This window comes from Arachis stenosperma, chromosome 4, assembly GCF_014773155.1.
Source record: "Arachis stenosperma cultivar V10309 chromosome 4, arast.V10309.gnm1.PFL2, whole genome shotgun sequence".
NCBI lineage: Eukaryota > Viridiplantae > Streptophyta > Magnoliopsida > Fabales > Fabaceae > Arachis > Arachis stenosperma.
In genome coordinates, this window is record NC_080380.1 from 117,319,233 (window position 1) to 117,338,080 (window position 18,848).

Sequence of the window (18,848 nt, forward strand, 5' to 3'; positions counted from 1 at the left end):
TACTAACTCCTTTTCAAAATTAATTTTCGAATTCTCCCTCTCTTTTCTTATTCTATTTAATTATTTATTTACTAACACTTCTCTTCACCTCTCTTCATCTAAAAATCCGAACCCATTCTTCTTCACTCTTCTCCCCTTTCTTCTTCTACTAACATAAAGGAATCTCTATACTGTGACATAGAGGATTCCTCTTCTTTTCTTGTTTTCTTCTCTTTCATATGAGCAGGAACAAGAAAAAAGGCACTCTTGTTGAAATTGATCCTGAACCAGAAAGGACTCTGAAGAGGAAACTAAGAGAAGCTAAATTACAACAATCTAAAGGTAACCTTTCAGAAATATTAGAACAAGAGAAGGAGATGGCAGCCGAACCCAACAACAATAATGCAAGGAGAATGCTTGGTGACTTCACAAAGCCAACGTCCAAATTTGATGGAAGAAGCATCTCCATTCCTGCCATTGGAGCCAACAATTTTGAGCTTAAGCCTCAACTAGTTGCTTTAATGCAACAGAACTGCAAGTTTTGATGGACTTCCATCTGAAGATTCTTACCAGTTTTTAACTGAGTTCTTGCAGATTTGTGAGACTGTTAAGACGAATGGAGTTGATCCTGAAGTCTACAGGCTCATGCTTTTCCCTTTTGCTGTAAGAGACAGAGCTAGAATATGGTTGGATTCACAACCTAAGGATAGCTTGGACTCCTGGGATAAGCTGGTCACAGCCTTCTTGGATAAATTCTTTCCTCCTCAAAAGCTGAGCAAGCTTAGAGTGGATGTTCAGACCTTCAAACAAAAAGATGGTGAATCCCTCTATGAAGCTTGGGAAAGATACAAGCAGTTGACCAAAAGGTGTCCATCTGACATGTTTTCAGAATGGACCATATTAGATATATTCTATTATGGTCTATCTGAGTTTTCGAAAATGTCATTAGACCATTCTGCAGGTGGATCCATTCACCTAAAGAAAACACCTGCAGAAGCTCAAGAACTTATTGACATGGTTGCAAATAACCAGTTCATGTACACCTCAGAGAGGAATTCTGTGAATAATGGGACGCCTCAGAGGAAGGGAGTTCTTGAAATTGATGCTCTGAATGCCATATTGGCTCAGAACAAAGTGTTGACTCAGCAAGTTAACATGATTTCTCAAAGTCTGAATGGATAGCAAAATGCATCCAACAGTACTAAAGAGGCAGCTTCTGAAGAAGCTTATGATCCTGAAAACCCTGCAATAGCAGAGGTAAATTACATGGGTGAACCTTATGGAAACACCTATAATTTATCATGGAGAAATCATCCAAATTTCTCATGGAAGGATCAACAAAAGCCTCAACAAGGCTTTAACAATGGTGGACGCAATAGGCTGAGCAATAGCAAGCCTTTTCCATCATCTTCTCAGCAACAGACAGAGAATTCTAAACAAAACACTTCTAATTTAGCCAATCTAGTCTCTGATCTATCAAAAGCCACTTTCAGTTTCATGAGTGAAACAAGATCCTCCATCAGAAATCTGGAGGCACAAGTGGGCCAGCTGAGTAAGAAAGTCATTGAAACTCCTCCCAGTATTCTCCCAAGCAATACAGAAGAGAATCCAAAAGAAGAGTGCAAGGCCATTGATGTAATCAATATGGCCGAATGCACAAGGGAGGAGGACGACGAAAATCCTAGTGAGGAAGACCTCCTGGGACGTCTCTCAAGCAAGAGGGAGTTTCTTATTAAGGATCCAAAGGAATCTGAGGCTCATATAGAGACCATAGAGATTCCATTAAATCTCCTTTAGCCATTCATGAGCTCTGAAGACTATTCTTCCTCTGAAGAGGATGAAGATGTGACTGGAGAGCAAGTTGTTCAATATTTAGGAGCTATCATGAAGCTGAATGCCAAGTTGTTTGGTAATGAGACTTGGAAAAATGAACCTCCCTTGCTCATTAGTGAACTAGATACCTGGATTCAGCAAATTTTACCTCAAAAGAGACAAGATCCTGGCAAGTTCTTAATACCTTGTACCATAGGCACCATGACCTTTGAAAAAGCTCTATGTGATCTGGGGTCAGGGATAAATCTTATGCCACTCTCTGTAATGGAGAAGCTGGGGATCATTGAGGTACAACCTGCCTTGTTCTCATTATAATTGGCAGACAAGTCATTGAGACAAGCTTATGGAATAGTAGAGGACGTGTTAGTAAAGGTTGAAAGCCTTTACATCCCTGCTGATTTCATAATCTTAGACACTGGGAAGGAAGAGGATGAGTGTATCATCCTTGGAAGACCTTTCCTAGCCACAGCAGAAGCTGTGATAGATGTCAACAGAGGTGAATTAGTCCTTCAATTGAATGGGGACTACCTGGTGTTTAAGGCACATGGCCATCCCTCTGTGACAAAAGAGAGTGAGCACAAAGAGCTTCTCTCAGTTCAGAGTCAAGAAGAGCCCCCATAGTCAAACTCTAAGTTTGGTGTTGGGAGGCCACAACCAAACACTAAGTTTGGTATTAAGACCCCATATCCAAACTCTAAGTTTGGTGTTGGGACTATACAACATTGACCTGATCACCTTGTGGCCACATGAGAGCCCACTGTCAAGCTATTGACATTAAAGAAGCGCTTGTTGGGAGGCAACCCAAATTTTTATTTATCTAATTTTAATTTTATTTTATTGTTATTTTGTGTTTTATTAGGTACATGATCATGTGGAGTCACGAAAAAAATATAAAAATTAAAAACAGAATCAAAAATAGCAGAAGAAAAATCACACCCTGGAGGAAGGACAGACTGGTGTTCAACGCCAGTAAGGAGCATCTGGCTGGCGTTCAACGCCAGAACAGAGCATGAATCTGGCGCTGAACGCCAGAAACAAGCAACATTCTGGCAGTTGAACGCCAGGAATGTGCCTTGAGAAAAGCTGGCGCTGAACGCCAGTAACAAGCATGGAACTGGCGTTCAACGCCAGAAACATGCTACACATGGGCGTTAAACGCCCAGAGTGTGCATCATCTCGGTGTTTAAACGCCAGAATGGTGTGCAAAGGCATTCTACATGCCTAATTGGTGCAGGGATGTAATTCCTTGACACGTCAGGATCTGTGGACCCCACAGGATCATCTCAGGATCTGTGGACCCCACAGGATCCCCACCTAACATATTCCCACCTTACCTCCTAATCCTATAATACTCTTCCCCATATCACACTTCCCAACAACTTCAATCTCTCTTCCCAATTACCCCCTTCACCACTCACATCCATCCACTCTTCCCCATAAACCCCACCTACCTTCAAAATTCAAAACCACTTTCCCACCCAATCCCACCCTAAATGACAAAACTACACCCTCTCCCCTCCCTATATATACCCTTCCATTCTACTTCATTTTCACACAACACAAACCCCCTCTTCTTCACCTTGGCCAAAAACACCATCTCTCACTCTCCTCCATATTTTCTTCTTCTTCTTCTTCTCTTCTTTCTTCTCTTGCTCGAGGACGAGCAATATTTTAAGTTTGGTGTGGTAAAAGCATAAGCTTTTTGTTTTTCCATTACCATCAATGGCACCTAAGGCCGGAGAATCCTCTAGAAAAGGAAAAGGGAAGACAAAAGCTTCCACCTCCGAGTCATGGGAGATGGAAAGATTCATCTCCAAAAGCCATCAAGACCACTTCTATGATGTTGTGGCAAAGAAGAAGGTGATCCCTGAGGTCCCTTTCAAGCTCAAGAAAAATGAGTATCTGAAAATCCGACATGAAATCCGAAGAAGAGGTTGGGAAGTCCTAACCAACCCCATGCAACAAGTCAGAATCTTAATGGTTCAAGAGTTCTATGCCAATGCATGGATCACTAGGAACCATGATCAAAGTATGAACCCGAGTCCAAAGAATTATCTCACAATGGTTCGGGGGAAATACTTAGATTTTAGTCCGGAGAATGTGAGGTTGGCGTTCCACTTGCCCATGATGCAAGGAGATGTACGCCCCTACACTAGAAGGGTCAACTTTAATCAAAGGTTGGACCAAGTCCTAATGGACATATGTGTGGAAGGAGCTCAATGGAAAAGAGACTCCAAAGGCAAGCCAGTTCAACTAAGAAGACTGGACCTCAAGCCTGTGGCTAGAGGGTGGTTGGAGTTCATTCAACATCCATCATTCCCACTAGCAACCGATCTGAAGTTACTGTGGATCGGGCCATCATGATTCATAGCATCATGATTGGAGAGGAAGTAGAAGTTCATGAAGTCATCTCCAATGAAATCTACAAAATAGCCGAAAAGCCCTCCACCATGGCAAGGCTAGCTTTTCCTCACCTTATTTTCCATCTATGTTACTCAGCTGGAGTTATCATAGAAGGAGACATCTCCATTGAAGAGGATAAGCCCATCACCAAGAAGAGGATGGAGCAAGCAAGAGAGACCCTCCACGGATCTCAAGAGATGCATGAGGAAGCTCATCATCAAGAAATCCCTGAGATGCCTCAAGGGATGCACTTTCCTCCCAACAACTATTGGGAACAACTCAACACTTCCTTAGAAGATTTGAGCTACAATGTGGAACAATTAAGAGTGGAACATCATGAGCACTCCATCATTCTCCATGAAATAAGAGAAGATCAAAGAGCAATGAGGGAGGAGCAACAAAGGCAAGGAAGGGACATAGAAGAGCTTAAGGACATTGTTGGTCCTTCAAGAAGAAGACTCCACTAAGGTGGATTCATTCCTTGTTCTTATTTCTTTCTGCCTTTCGGTTTTTATGTTGTGTTCATTTATGTTTTGTGTCTCTACTTCATGATCATTAGTGTTTAGTAACTATGTCTTAAAGTTATGAATAAATTCCATTAATCCTTCACCTTTCTTAAATGAAAAATGTTTTTAATTCAAAAGAACAAGAAGTACATAAATTTCGAAAATTGTCCTTGAATTTAATTTAATTATATTGATGTGGTGACAATAATTTTTATTTTCTGAATGAATGCTTGAACAGTACATATTTTTGATCTTGTTGTTTATGAATGTTAAAACTGTTGGCTCTTGAAAGAATGATGAACAAAGAGAAATGTTATTGATGATCTGAAAAGTCATAAAATTCATTCTTGAAGCAAGAAAAAGCAGTGAAAAAGCAAAGGCTTGCGAAAAAAAAATTTGGCGAAAAAAAATAGAAAGAAAAAGAAAAAGCAAGCAGAAAAAGCCAATAGCCCTTAAAACCAAAAGGCAAGGGTAAAAAGGATCCAAGGCTTTGAGCATCAATGGATAGGAGGGCCCAAGGAAATAAAATCCAGGCCTAAGCGGCTAATTCAAGCTGTCCCTAACCATGTGCTTATGGCATGCAGGTCCAAGTGAAAAGCTTGAGACTGAGTGGTTAAAGTCGTGATCCAAAGCAAAAGAGTGTGCTAAAGAGCTCTGGACACCACTAACTAGGGACTCTAGCAAAGCTGAGTCACAATCTGAAAAGGTTCACCCAGTTATGTGTCTGTGGCATTTATGTATCCGGTGGTAATACTGGAAAACAAAGTGCTTAGGGCAACGGCCAAGACTCATAAGTAGCTGTGTTCAAGAATCAACATACTTAACTAGGAAGGACAATAACACTATCCGAAATTCTAAGTTCCTAGAGAAGCCAATCATTCTAAACTTCAAAGGAAAAAGTGAGATGCCAAAACTGTTCAGAAGCAAAAAGCTACAAGTCCCGCTCATCTAATTAGAATTAATATTCATTGATATTTTGGAATTTATAGTATATTCTCTTCTTTTTATCCTATTTTATTTTCAGTTGCTTGGGGACAAGCAACAATTTAAGTTTGGTGTTGTGATGAGCGGATAATTTATACGCTTTTTGGCATTGTTTTTAGGTAATTTTTAGTAAGTTCAAGCTACTTTTAGGGATGTTTTCATTAGTTTTTATGTTAAATTCACATTTTTGGACTTTACTATGAGTTTTTGTGTTTTTCTGTGATTTCAGGTAATTTCTGGCTGAAATTGAGGGATCTGAGCAAAACTCTGATAGGAGGCTGACAAAGGACTGCTGATGCTGTTGGAATCTGACCTCCCTGCACTCGAAATAGATTTTCTGGAGCTATAGAACTCCAAATGGCGCGCTCTCAATGGCATTGGAAAGTAGACATCCAGCGCTTTCCAGCAATATATAATAGTCCATACTTTATTCGGGAATTGACGATGTAAAGTGGCGCTCAACGCCAAGTACATGCTGCTGTCTGGAGTCAAACGCCAGAAACACGTCACGACCCGGAGTTGAACGCCAGAAACACGTTATAACTTGGCGTTCAACTCCAATAAAAGCCTCAACTCGTGGATAGATCAAGCTCAGCCCAAACACACACCAAGTGGGCCCCGGAAGTGGATTTATGCATCAATTACTTACTCCTGTAAACCCTAGTAGCTAGTTTATTATAAATAGGACTTTTTACTAGAGTATTAGATATCTCTGGACGCCTAGTCCTTAGACCTTCATGGGGCTGGCCATTTGGCCATGCCTGAACCTTTCACTTATGTATTTTTAACGGTGGAGTTTCTACACACCATAGATTAAGGGTGTGGAGCTCTGCTGTACCTCAAGTTTCAATGCAATTACTACTATTTTCTATTCAATTCTCCTTATTCTTATTCCAAGATATACGTTGCACTTCAACTTGATGAATGTGATGATCCGTGACACTCATCATCATTCTCACCTATGAATGCGCGTGACTGACAACCACTTCCGTTCTACCTTAGGCCGGGCGCATATCTCTTAGATTCCCCAACAGAATCTTCGTGGTATAAGCTAGATAGATGGCGGCATTCATGGGAATCCGAAAAGTCTAACCTTGTCTGTGGTATTCCGAGTAGGATTCTGGGATTGAATGACTGTGACGAGCTTCAAACTCCTGAAGGCTGGGCGTTAGTGACAGACGCAAAAGAATCAAGGGATTCTATTCCAACCTGATTGAGAACCGACAGATGATTAGCCGTGCTATGACAGAGCATAGGATCATTTTTACTGAGAGGATGGGATGTAGCCATTGACAACGGTGATGCCCTACATACAGCTTGCCATGGAAAGGAGTAAGAAGGATTGGATGAATATAATAAGAAAGTAGAGATTCGAGAGGAGCACAACATCTCCATATGCCTATCTGAAATTCCTACCATGGAATTATATGAGTAACTATTTACTATTTTATTTTCTGTTTATTATTTATTTTTGAACTTATTATAAACCATTTAATCTGCCTAACTGAGATTTACAAGGTGACCATAGCTTGCTTCATACCAACAATCTCCGTGGGATCGACCCTTACTCACGTAAGGTATTACTTGGACGACCCAGTGCACTTGCTGGTTAAGTTGAACGGAGTTGTGACCACACGTGCCATTACCAGGGATTATTCAGATCCCAATTCATCATACCATGATCTCTTTGGGGTATTTTTGATAGAGCCAATGTTTAAATTTCATACAAGTACAAAGAGACCAACTTTGAGGATCACAACTTCGTCCACCAGTTATCTCAACCTTTTTGAATATTTCTACCATTTTGGGATCAAGTTCCATATGCTTTCTGGGCTTCCTTGCAAGTTGTGGGAAGGGAATAGGGAGGGCGTTGCTTGCAGCTTCTGCATCCTTTGGTGTTTTATTCTGTGGTTGAGCTACTTCTTTTTCAACTATGTTTTGTATGTCCTCTTTCTCTTCAACATCTTCCACTTCCACCACATCCTCAGCTGGGATGTGTACTGCTGAGCTTGGCTCCTCCTGGTTTCTCTCCTGCAATGTGGTTTCGGGCCTCAAAGTGATGGCATTGATGCCACCCTTAGGATTAGGTAGGGGTTGAGAAGGAATTCCATTAGAGCTTGAAGATTGATTGGTGCAGTTAGGTGATGAATCTAACCGGGAGACAAGAGCTTGTAAAGTGGCAGTTAGACCATTCAAAGTAGAATTCAGCTGCGTATGCATGTCTTGTTGTCCTTGTGCGAGAGAACGGAGCATCTCGTCATTTGATGAAGAATTAGAATAAGTGATCTGAGGTACTTGTTGTTGGTTGTACTGGGGTCCTTGAGGCTATCTTAGGTGAGGTGCTCTATAAGGTTGCTCTGATTCTGCTGTCTGTTGTTGTTACTGTTATTCCACCTCTGGTTTCCATTGTTATCTCTTCCTCCTCTGTTATAGGTGTCCCTCCAACCATGGTTAGAATTATCTCTCCAACCTTAGTTGGAATCATCCTGCCATCTATGATTATAGTTGCCACCTTGGTCTAGTTGCCACCTTGATTGTATCCTTGATTTGGGCGTTCATAGAAGTTGTGAGTGGCTGCCACAGTGTTGTCTTCCTGTTGGAGCTGCGGACATTCATCACTATAATGACTATAATCAATGCAGATCCCGCATACTCTTTATGGAACCAACTGTTGGCTTTGTTGTGGTGGGGGAGGCTGAGATTGTTATGCTTGTTGTTGATTCAACTACATCTGTTTCAGTAGGTTGGTCATTTCACATATACTCTGGATCAGAGTAGTAGTCTCTTTGCTAGAGGAAACCTCAACAACATCTTTTGAGTGGCTGTGCCTATCCCTGTGATTCCTAGTGGACTCAGCTAAGTCGCTGATCAATTGCCATGCTTCATCTTTGGTCTTGTACTTTTTCATAGATCCATTACTAGCACCTTCCAATGTGGTCTTATCCTGAGGCTTCATGACTTGTGTGAAGTAGCTGATCAACACCATCTTGCCAATCATGTGATGGGGGCATGCGTCCAGGAGATTGTTGAAGCGCTCCCAATATTCGTAGAGAGTCTCGGATTCGCCTTGAATAATCATAGAAATTTCTTTCCTCAATCTATCAATAACTTTAGCTGGAAAGTATTTTTCCAAAAATTCTCTTCTAAGCGTATCCTAGTTAGTAACAGTCGCTTCAGGTTGAGTGTAATACCATTCTCTTGACTTTCCCTTAAGAGAAAACGGGAAGACGGTTAACAGAATAGAAGTTTCATCTGCACCATGACGCCTAACAGTAGAACAGGCTGTCTGGAAATCCCTAAGGTGCTTAATAGGCTCTTGAGCAGGTAAGCTATGAAACTTGGGCAACAAGTTAATTAGTGCAGTTTTCAGTTCAAAATCTACAGCCAGAGTTGGGTGCATCACTTGATACGGCTACAGTGTAAAATCTAGGGCTCCAGCTTCCTGGAGAGTAATCCTCCTAGGTGCTGCCATGTTACCTGCACGTGAATCAACTGAATCAGTAGTAAATGAGCTTATTTCGCTCTCAGATGGCGGTTCAGATTCGTCTTCAGATCAGATTGGTGAATCGATAACAATCACTTCACCACCCTTAGAGGCTAATCGACGTCGAGCTCGCCTAATACGTGAAAGAGTTCTTTCAATTTCAGGATCAAAAGCGGCTAAGCTCGAATCAGGCAATGAACGCGTCATTCAATGAGAAAAACATAGAGCTCATGGTAACAAAACAAAATAAAATAAAATTCAAATAAATAAATTCCAACCAATGAATTAGCACACTATTGAAACTCCCCGGCAACGGTGCCAAAAATTGACAGAGGCAGAAATTGACCGATTAAGAATTTAATGGAATAAATACGTTGCAAGTACAATTCTTAACCAGTGAAAATCCGCTTATCAATTTAAAAGGGTTGTCACAAAATTAGAATAAAAATACTGGGAGTATGAATCCCAGGTCGTCTCCCAACGAGTTGACAAAAGAGTGCAGCTTATTGGTCAGAGATTTTCCAAGAAATTTTGAGTTTGAGAAACAGAAAAATAAATAAGAGAATTTATGTAATTTAGATGAAGATCTTGACCGGGAGAAGATTAATTGGAAGTTCTATTCTTGTTGGATTTTTATCAAGATCAATTGATAATTGGTAGTTGTTTCCACTTAGTTATCCTTTACTGAATAAAGGAAAGTCAAGTAAGTTGGGAGTCAACTTCTATTCACAAGTTCTAATCCTCTCCCTTGAGAAGGATTAGCGTTAGTGACTAGAGAGTCAACCAACAATAAACCCAATTATAATTTGACTCTTGAGTATTCCAACTCAAGGTTCTCCTTTTAATCAACTCCTAATCAAGTTGGGGAACTACTCCATTATCATGAATGTAGACTTCACAAAATTAAGAGGGAAAATAAAGAAAGTCATGATAAACAATAATAAAAAAGATCAATTAAAAATAAAAATAGTTCTTGTATTAATAAACTCTAAAAATAATCCAATTGTAACTCTGGACAAATTAAGGATATGAAAGAGTAAGTAAAAAGTAAGAAACAAACTAAAATGACGAAGTCTTGGTGGAGGTAACAACTCTTCTCAATATCCAAATCCAAAAGCAAATAAAATTCTAAGAACTATGAATGTGTAGAGAAAACCTAGAGGAGGAGTAAAATCCGATCTAAAAACTAAAAACTATCCTCATGAGAATCTCTTTTGAGTCTTTGCATGTTCCCCGGCTTTAGTCTGTGTTTCTGGGCTAAAAACTGGGTCAAAACGCGGCCCAAAATCGCCCCCAGCATTTTTTGAATTTTCTGCAGATCGCGCATGTCACACGTACGCGTCAGTCATGCGTATGCGTCGTTTGATGATTTTCCTCTCCACGTGTGTGCGTCAGGCATGCGCTCGCATCGTTTGTGCAAACTCCAATTCACGCGTACGCGTCAAGCACGCACACGCGTCGCTGTGATTTTGTCCAAATCGCGCGCACGCGTCAGCCATGCGTGTGCGTCGCTGTTCGCTGGTTGTCTCCTTTATTTCTTGTGCTCCTTCCCTTTTTGCAAGCTTCCTTTCCATTCTCTAAGCCATTCCTGCCCTATGAAACCTGAAACCCTTAACACATGGATCACGGCATCGAATGGTATAAAAGAGAATTAAAATACATAATAAAAAGATCTCTAGGAAGCAAGTTTTCAACCATAGAACAACTTTGGGAAGGAATTGTAATATCATGCTAATCATATGAATAAGTGGATAAAGACTTGATAAAACCACTCAATTATACACAATATAAATCATAAAATAATGGTTTATCAGTAAGTCTCAAAGTTATCCCTAACGTTTTAAACGTCCTATTTGTATCCCTAACGTTTCTAAATTAAATCAATGTTGTCCCTCCGTCAAAATGTCTAACATTTCGTTAATGCCTTTTGACATGTGGAGGTTAAGTTAATGAGCCCAAAGGTTAACATGGACATGGCTGAATCTTCGTGCCCATTATAACATTCACTGTAGCAAACACAAAATTTTGAAAAAACAGAACACTTCAATGCAACGTTTGCCATTCCAGTTCTCTTTACCATACCTGTTTTACTTTTTTTCGAGGCTGATCGCAGGGAGGGGTTGCAAATTGAAGGTAATTAGTGGATCCTTGTTTGTTGTGTAGCATGATTGCTTAGCCTTTTTTTTTTGTGACACAGTGATTTTGTTCAACAAGGTATGTATGAAGGAAATTTTTTTTTTTTGGGGTTTTATGCAATATTTCCATGAAGAACGATGTCCATATATGAGATTTTCGTATTGTAGGGTTTAGTTGATCTTTTGTATTCCCAGAAAAATGTTCCTCGGTTATGTTAGTTAGGGCATGCCGTTTCTTTTTTTTAGTGATTCAATCTTTGCTTACAGTTGTAGGGATTTAGTAGTATTTTGTGATGACCAATATTTACTCTTTTGTTCAAACAATTTAGTTTATGTTGTTTGACTATGTTTACCTAATGTAACAGGGTCCATGGTTTAGGATGAGTTATTTTAGTGTCAAAGTTTACCACTAAGGTAGGTTTGGACTTCAAGGAGGGCATTTGAAGTATTTGGGTGGGGAGACAAATGTGATAGACTACTGCAATGAGGATGAGTGGAGCCTGATTGAGGTTTATGACCTAGTGAGCAAACAAGGATGTTTGAAGAAAGATATTACAGCAATGTGGTACAAATCACAGGATGAGAGTATAGAAGAAGGTTTAAGGATGCTGCGAAGCGACAAAGATGCAATGGATATGGCCAATATTGGGGTTAGGGAGGATATAGTGGAGCTGTATGTAGTTCACAAAACTAGTGATATCCATGAAGAGGTTGAGGATGTATACATGTTAGGGAGTACTAAAACTACCATGCAAGTGAAAACTAGTGGATCTGATGGGCTAGGCCCAATTGTTACATATGAGGCCCATGCTGTTGGACAAGTGGAGACAAATGCTAGCCCAAATGTGAAGGAAGAGATTGAAACTAAGAAAGATAGAACAAATGAATCAAATGAGGAAGAAGAGGGTAGTGACGGCAGTGAGGACGAGGACTATGGACCCAAGGGTAATGAAGATGAAAGTTATGATTCATGGAGTTCTGATTCTAAAAATGGTTATGGTTCAAATGATAGTGCTACTGAAGTTAGGGGTGAACGCGGATCGGATCAGATCGGATATGGCCAAAATTTCGATCTGATCCGCACTAAAATCATTGGATCGGATCCAATATCCGCAGTTTTTAAGGTTTGATTCGATCCGATCCGATCCGCAAATAGGATCGGATATCGGATATATCTGGAAAATACAAAAATATTTTTAAAAGCTTATTTTTATTAAAAACATATCAATAAAATTCATTTTTTCTATTCTTTTAAATATATTTACTCTTAAAATAATATTAAAATAATATTAAACATACTTTTCTTAAATAATAAATTAAAAAAATAATACAACATATATGATAATTATTAGTTGAAATAAAATATAAAAAGAATATTTATTTATTTATTTCTTTATTTTTGTGGATATGCGGATATGCGGATACCAACACAAAATCTGCAATCCGATCCGATTAGTGTGCGGATCTGATCCGATCCGATCCAAAAGCCGTGTGATAAACCACTATTTTATGGTTTATCTTATGCTCAATTGAGTAGTTTTTATCAACTCTTTACTCACTTATTCATACAATTCGTATGTTTTACATTTTCCTTCCTGATTTTGTGCTATGATTGAAAACATGCTTCTTTGATCTTATATTTGCTTATTATTAATCCTCTCTTATTACCATTAGATGCCTTGATATGTGTGTTAAGTATTTTCAGATATTATAGGACAAGAATGGCTTGGAGGATGGAAAGGAAGCATGCAAAAGTGGAAGGAATACAAGAAGTTGAAGAAGTTGTTAAGCTGTCCAACTTGACCTCTTCGCACTCAAACGGCTATAACTTTAGCTACAGAGGTCCAAATGACACGGTTCTACTTGCTTTGGAAAGCTAACGTCCGGGGCTTCGATTTGATATATAATTTGCCATAGTGAACGTACAGATAGGTGACGCGAACGCGTCATCCACGCGGACGCGTCGCATCTGCGAAAATTAGCATGGCAGATTTCGCAAACAGCGAATCCTGGGCTATTTTCGTCCCAGTTTCAAGCCTAGAAAACACAGATTAAAGGCTACAAAGTGGAGAAATAAAGGACACTTCAGATCATGCTCTCATAATTCATAATTTTAGTTTTAGATGTAGTTTTTAGAGAGAGATGTTCTCTCCTCTCTCTTAGGATTAGGATTAGGATTAGAATTTATTTTAGGATTAGGATTTCTTATCACTTCAGGATTATTTCATCTTCAATTACAGGTTCAATATTCCTTTTATTTATTTTCTCAATTTAATTTATGGATTTCTATGTTCAACTCAACTTCTTTATTTGGCTATAACTGCCCATGTTACATTTGATTGAGTTATTAATTTATGATTTTGAGGTATTTCAGATTGATGATTGCTGTCTTTTATTTATATAAATAATTTAGATTTTTCTGTTATCCCTTTTGGCTTTGGTTGAGTAATTGGCGACGCTTGAGCTGTCAAATAAAGCAGCGGTTGAAATTGGGAGTTGCTAATTAATTTGAGTTCCAATAAGTCTAGCCTTTCCAAAGGAAAGACTAGGACTTTAGGTATCAAATTAATTAGTCCACTTGACCTTCCTTTGTCTAGTAAAGGTTAACTAAGTGGGATTAAAATCCAATTCTCATCACAATTGATAAGGATAGGACTTCCAGTTCTTATACCTTGCCAAGAGTTTATTTTACAGTTATTTATTTATTTTTTATTGCTTTGAAAATATACCTGTGCCCATTGCCCAAATTCCAAAAATCCCAATTTTACCTTTTTCATAGCCAATAATAAAAACATATCTCCCTGCAATTCCTTGAGAAGACGACCCGAGGTTTAAATACTCGGTTATCAATTTTAAATGGGTTTGTTACTTGTGACAACCAAAACGTTTGCACGAAGGGATTTCTGTTGGTTTAGAATCTATATCTACAGCGCGACTATTTTTATAAAATTCTTTACTAGCAAAAATCCCGACGTCACCGTGCGGACCGGATCCATATCTGCAATTTTCAGATCGGATTCGGATAAACATCGCAGATATACGGATCGGATCCGATCCATGAACACCCCTAACTGAAGTTGTGTTTAGTGACAATGATGATGACAAGGAAGGGGCAGAGGGGTTAGTAGATGTCCACATCAGCCGAGGAAATGGATTTGAGGCTGCACCAACTTAAACCCAAACAGATGCTGTAAGATCCCAGATCTTTAGAAATTAAATAATAAATTAATTATGACTTATTTTATTTATTCAGGATATTGTTTGCAGAAACTTTTATATTAATTGGATATTTTCTTATTTTTAATTTTAAAGCTTGAGTAATTAAAAAATAATGAGGATTTTAGATATATGGTTTAATTTAAATAATTAGACTTTAAACTCTATTTTATGATTTTAAGAGAAATTAATTTGACTATCTCTAATTATTGAATTAGAATATTTATTTGAAAATAAATTTTAAGTTGATAATTAAATAGTATTTTTATAAATATTATTATTAGATTAAATTTGGTTTTAATTAATATTCTACTTAAACCCAAAATTTCCAATTTTATACATAAAACCTTAATTCCCAAATCAAAACCCTAATTTAAATTTAACCCTAACCTAGCCGCCTCACCTACCGCCACCCCAACCCTCTTTTCTTCACAATTTCAACCGCACTCAACAACACAAAATACACTGTGAATAAGAGAAATAAGAGGGAAGAAAGAAGAGGGAAAGAGAGAATAGAGAAGAAGGGAGAAGAGAAGAGGGGTTCACATCTCCACCGCATCCTGTCGCACTTAGGTCATCGCCGTGGAGCCGTCGCCACCGTTCCACTGAGTCGCTACTGTCGTCGCACACAAGAAGAGAGAGAGAGCCTACGCCCCGTCGCCGCCGTCTACAGAGCCACGAGTCGCGTCAGTGCTGTCGAGAGAAGGGAGAAGACGCGAGCTGGAAGAGCTACGCTCAGACGCCGTCATCATGCTAGTAACGGCCGCTGTGAAGCTCGTCACCGATGCTATGCCACTAGAGGAAGCCACTTCCACTATGTGTACAGAGAAGAGGAGCGTCACGAGAATCAATGGAAGAAGACACTGTTCTGCCTCTGCTCCGAGTTTCTAGAATCTGACATAGCGCTGCTGCCGTCGATCGGAGATGCCAAAACTGCTGGAGCTGCCACTGTCGCAAGCTTCTGCCACTGTTTAGCTCACCGAAAATCATCACCAGAGCTGCAGCTGCTCCGTTCCTTGGTTTTTTTCTGAATAGAGTAAGCTATCTTGCTTCCAAAACCTCTTCTATCGCTTTTTCGTTAAATATTATTGAGGTTTCTGCAGTGTTTTTGCTATAGGTTGAATTACAGTGATTGCATGTCGTGTTTAGAGTTATCATTGTCGCTGTAAAGATGAAATGGAGCTGTGATTATGGCTGCTTTTACTGCAGGCCAAAAGAAAAGGGTGTTTTGTGTGTTTTATAACTTTCAGGTTCGATCATTCGAGGTAAGGGATTTTATCTTGAAATTATCTGTTTTATGCCATGGAAGTCTAGTGGGTATTTGTAAATAATTTATGATTGTTTGGAATAACTGAATGATAAGTTTGAATTGTATTTGTGATTGAATTTGATGAATAATTGTTTGATTTCATATTGTTTAGGAATGTTGGAAATTCATATTGTTAGCTGGTTATAATGAATATTTGTTATGTTGTGGTTGTGAATGGTGATAGATTTGGTATTGCTTGTTGAATGGGAAATATAAACTGAGTTTGAATTGAGGCTGTAATTAATGCTGGAAACTTTGGTTATGTCAATGTCTTGGTTGGATTGTTGATTTGAGAAATAATTCTATGTTGGAAAAGACCTAGTTTGTACACTTAGTCATACTGAGCAAAGGATTCTGTATTCAGAATTTGAGTTATACAATTATATTACGGGGTGACTTGGATTTGAAACTGTTGAAAAGAGTTGAGAAAAATATTAGTTTGATTCATTAGTAATTATTGGTTTGATTCAAGAGCAAAGGATTTGATATTCGAAATGGTTGAGAGATTGTTTAGTTGGGACCCTAAAAGGGTGGCATAGCCCAAATTTTAGAGGAAATGTTGCCAAATTTTTATAAAACTCTAAAATTTATTTAAAGTGTTATTTAAAAGTAAATCTGATTTAAGAATATTATTTTATTTCGATTTATTACGAAAAGAGTTTTGTTTTCAATTCAATTTATTAAAAAAAGTATAATGTTTTAAACTCAAACTTTTGAGAAGGAATTTTGTTTAAATTATGTTTTGAGTTTGGTTTGATAAGAAAGAAAAGAAGAAGAACGAAAAGTAAAGGAAAGAGAGATAATTAAAGGAATCTCTGCCACAGGAGAGCAAAGAGCAAAGATTAAAGGAATATATTAATTAAAGGAATGTCTGCCACAAGAGAGCAGATGCGACTTTGTTTGGGCCTTAGTGCCAAATGTATAGTGGGATGCCCACACACTAAGAACTGTTTTCCAAATGTAAGCTCATTGATTTGAAAGTCACACTGTATGCGGCCTAGCCGTAAGACGCATAAGCACACTGTATGCATTTGGAAAGTCATATCTGGAACTCGTGCCCGGGTAATGTCGGGAGCGGGTAGGCAACCGACACATGAGCTCATGGCCTGCTTAGGACAAGCATGTAACATAGTGTTTGCGCATATGTATTTGATTGTGTTTGCTTGTATTACTTCTTTGTAATTGTGCTGTTTGTCTTATTGCGACTTGCCTGTATGTTGAACTGAATCTCTTGCTTATACTATTAGTTTGTGAATATATCAATGTGATTAGGAATTGACGTTTTGATTGAGAATTAATTATGTGGCTGAGAAATGGTTAATGTGACTAGTCTTAGATTTAAAATTCGTTTTGGGCTTAGAGATTTTGAAAGAGGTAATTAATTAGTTAAAGTAAAACCAAGAGTATTTTCAAAAGGTTTGATAAAACTATAGTTCCCTTGAGTATGTTAATTATTCGCATTTGATTCATTACTTTTATGGCATTCCAATTCCTTACTGAGAACGTCTGGTTTGTTCTTACCCCAACATCTTCCACCCTTTCAGTGACACAGGTTCGAAGACTCAGTATGAGGCCGCAGACGAATAGTTGGAATTGTTTAAAAGTTAAGTTATTTTTATAGAGTTCCCTCGCCTTTATTGATTAGAATTTTATTTTACCTAGAGGGATAGGTAATGTATTCGAGTTTTATATTAAATTTATTTATAGAGCATTTATTATTAGTAATAACTATGTGATTACTATTACTTGGTGATATTTGATATATGATTTTAATTAATAAAAATAAAATTTTCAGGCAATTTATTAAAAATTGAAACGCGACATCAAACTAAAGGCTCAATATTAAATAGTTAATAAGGAAAACGAGTTAATAACGCCTTATTTTTGGTACGATCATGACGTGCTAAAAGTTAGGATGTTATAGATGCAGCAGAACAAATTATGAGTGACAAAGGTAAGGGGAAAATTGTTGCAGGTTTAGGTAAAAGTGTTGAGATTTTGAGCACTTTGATGTTATAGAATCCAATTAGCTTGAGAGAAAGGCTTAATCTTGCCCTTTTGATCCTTGGGTATGGTAAGAATTCTCAACCCTAGTGAAATATTTGATTTGTTGTGTTTGGGTGTTGAGTTTGTATATGTGGGTGTTTATGATGTGTGTTAGGTAATATGTATGTAAGTGGTTTGGAGCTTGATTGAGTTTTTGGAAGCTTAAAAGTAGACTTTTGGTGCTGGAAAATCTATTTGGGAGGTGTTAAGCCTTGAAAGCTTGAGAAAAAAGTGAATTGGAGGTGTTCCGGGTTGAGCAAGGAATCGGCCAAAGTATGATTTTGGTTTCCTGTATCTAAAATGTAATGTAATGTGAAAACTTAGGCTAGAGACCCTAGGATAGGAATTGAATTTGAGATGTTGTTGATTGGTTATAATGGATTGTATGGATTATGTAGTTATTGGTTTTTGAAAGTGGAATTGATGTCTTTGTTGATGATGCGTGTGATTTGTGTATGATGATATTTGGTATGTATAAGGGTTGATTTGAAGTTGAAATTGTGCTTGATATGGATAACTGGTTTTGTATGTTGAACATTGTGGAGTTGGAAGTCTTGGTTTCGGGGTTAGATGAAAATGGAAGGTTGGTAATTGAGAATGTATATTGTGAATTGTTGAACTTGGATTATTGAGATAAGATTGATAAAAATAGATAATTGATGTGTTGTGAATTGAATGAGGAAGTTGAAATGTGGTTGAAGCTGAATTGGAAAGGTTTTGGTTGAATTTAAAGGGGTTTGGAAAGTGTATGTTTGAAAATTGAGGCTTGGTTGATTTTGTGAAAATTGTGATTTTGGCCCAACTTTGGAAGAGCATAACTTGGTTTCCAGACCTCCGATTTGTGTCAAACTTGTTTAGAAATAAAATATGGTCTAAGATGTTTATGCCGTTTGAAGAACGGAGTAAAAATGTTTTAACATGAGGAAGTTATGCTCGATCAAAGTTTAGTGTGC

At 38.3% G+C, this 18,848-nt stretch overlaps 1 non-coding gene across 1 annotated transcript; it reads right to left on the bottom strand.

Moving 5' to 3' along the window:
- Positions 1-756: 756 nt before the first annotated feature.
- On the bottom strand, positions 757-860 carry LOC130977631 (small nucleolar RNA R71). Its single transcript, XR_009085316.1, has one exon. It is a non-coding gene; the product is annotated as a small nucleolar RNA R71 (small nucleolar RNA).
- Between the last annotated feature and the right edge of the window lie 17,988 nt (positions 861-18,848).